We start from the raw sequence: 2,834 nt of genomic DNA, 5'->3' as shown, positions 1-2,834 counted from the left end.
CATGGAAGAGTTCGGGACTTAAGAGGTTAAATTACATATGTAAGAATGCCTTCAGGAGTTTGAAAATACAAAATGAAATGAAAGAAAGGACAGTTTTGTACTTCTTTGTAATAAATTCAAAGGAATGCTAATGGAAAAAACCCCACATTTGATCCTCACATCTTTTCAGTGACTGGTGTGAGCCTGCCTGTTGCTGCAGATCTTCTCAAACCTGGGTTGCAGTTTTGAGACAGCCACTCTGAGTTCATTTTCAATGTCCAGCTTTGATCTGTACTTCGTCTTGATTGAAGCCACAGCAGAAAAGCCTACCTCGCATAAGTAGGATGTGGCAAAAGGAAGAAGTATTGCCAGGGCTCTCTTTGTCCACTCCAATCCAAAATGCAGCCAGGGTCTTTGAATTAAACTGCAGCCTCTTAATTGAATCAGAGGTAAGATCAATGAACTGTTGCTCCTCAGATGTGTGTCAGCAGGGGGTGTTGCACTGAAGGGGTCACGGATCCAGTCATTCTTTGGAATCTTGCACCAGGAAATATCTCTGGAAATGTTTCTGAAGGGCAGACATGTGTTCTTGTATGCATGGGATCACTGTATTCTGCAGCTTGTTGTCTTCAATGAATGATTTCAAATTCTCAAACAAGTCCACGTTTCCATCTTTCACTCGCTGCTTCCACATTTCAAGTTTTCTGACAAATGATGTGACTTTATCTGTCAGATGTGGGAGGTGAGTGTTTGTGCCCTGCATCTGCAAATTTAGTTCATTGAGTTTCAGGAACATGTCACTGAGGTATGCCAGTTTCATGAGAAAGTTGTTACAGTTAAATTTGTTGGTAAGATCACTGCCCTCTTCCTTCAAAAAGATGCGGATCTCATCTCGCAGTTCAAAGACCCTGGATAGCATCCTTCCCACATGACAGCCATCGGGACTCGCTGTGATACAAAACGGCTGTGTGGTCGGAGCCCATTTCTTCACACAGTGCCGAAAAAATCCGGGCTTTCACAGGTCGTGTTTTGATGTAGTTGACTGTGGTGATGACATCAGTCATTACGTTACTCAGCTCAGGTCTGAGCTGTTTAGACGCCAGTGTTTCGCGGTGTATCATACAGTGCGTCCACTGCACATTGGGGGAGACGCGCTTGATGAGTGCTTGCAGCGCTTGCAGTGCAAATCCCCACACAGTTCTCCCATTTCAGCTCGACCTCTTTTAAGTAAGAGTCTATGATTTTAAACAGTTCTTCTGCAGTGGCTCTGGTAGAAACTTGTTTGCAGAAAAGTAATTTCCTCCCTATATCAATGATCTGCATACACAGCAAAATCTCCAGTGTTAAATTAACACTGAGAGTGTCTATATGGGTCCACACCTCTGAGTGTTAAATACAACACTGTTGAGTGTTAAATTAACACTTTTGACAGTGTTATATGTTTAAAAGTAACCTAGTCAGTTTTGAAGATTAACAATGAGACTAACACTGAGCAGTGCTGATTTTCTAACACTGGAAAATAACTCAAAATGTTAGAAATATTCCAGTGTTAGAAAATCAACACTCAGCTAATCCAAGTGATATCAGGTTACACACTCTCAGTGTAGCCATGTACTTCAAAACAGACTAGGATATGAAAACAACTTAGGACTTTTGCCTACCATATGTATAGATACTTTTGCTCATAAAATTGTCATGTTATGGGCATAAAAAGTTCTTAAACACAGGTTTAACCATTTTAGCACACACCTTGGAGATGGTCCCCATGATGCATCTCATTTTTCTTCCAGCCCTCCACCTTTGCTTCTAAAACTCTCCATCATGCATGGAGTGTACAAGTCTAGCTCAAAAAAGAATGTAGATAGCAGCGGTACTGTCGATATGGGCAGGAATTCCTTGTCAATCTGAAAAACAGATTAATAATAACAACAACAATACTACTACTACTACTACTACTACTAATAATAATAATAATAATAATAATAATAATAATAATACCATGTATTGTTGAGGAGGTATAAGAATCTCAGAACACGGGAATGTGGCTTTATTTTTCAACGTATTTCTGGAGAGAGAAATTATTTAATTAAAATAAAATTATTACTCTTGATGAATTTGTGTTAATATCTACTGTGAAATGTGAAGACTGTTAGTCAGCCTTAATGCAGAGAGCAGAGAAACTATGACCCGAACAATGATCCACCTAAATCATTCTGAATTCAAAAACTAATTGAAGATATTACAAAAAACAGAAAATACACATGCAATTATTGTGACAGATTTTCTCTTTCTCCTTGTTATTAATTCCGCAAAACACTGGTATAGTTGAATTCAACCCTTCATCTATCCAGTTAATGCGGTTGTTCCCTTACTAAACTCCACTGACAAAAACAGCAATTTTAAGTACAGCATCATAAAAATCACCAAAACTACTTCAGTCAGTCTTACCACTGCTACCAACAATCACCAACTCCGGTTAAGGAGAAAGTAACCCTTCATTCAAGGAGTTATATGCGAAGACATTACTCTACGCGGCTTTCCCGCCGACATGACACTCTTCAAAGTTAGCTAACTCCAGTGAAAAAACAGTCCTAACCATGCAGATAACCATGAAACACACCTCATTCAAAGTCAACAGACACAAAAACCGAACTTACCAAAATAGCCTCGTCAGTTTTTGCTCTGTTGCAACAATTAGCCACTCCGGTTAAGTTGGAAAGAAAATTCAAATTCACGACTTACATGTGAAAAGTGTTTGGCTCCACACACTCCCTGATATATAAAGCTCCTCTAAATTACCACTTAGAGGTAAAACATTTAACCAATAGTATTTATCTCTCACACTCCTAACCTAA

This window comes from Haplochromis burtoni, unplaced genomic scaffold (assembly GCF_018398535.1).
Source record: "Haplochromis burtoni strain Fernald_Lab_line unplaced genomic scaffold, NCSU_Asbu1 Contig_1092, whole genome shotgun sequence".
NCBI classification, from domain to species: domain Eukaryota; kingdom Metazoa; phylum Chordata; class Actinopteri; order Cichliformes; family Cichlidae; genus Haplochromis; species Haplochromis burtoni.
The sequence above is the reverse complement of the archived record's forward strand: the minus strand, read 5'-3'. Positions refer to the sequence as shown.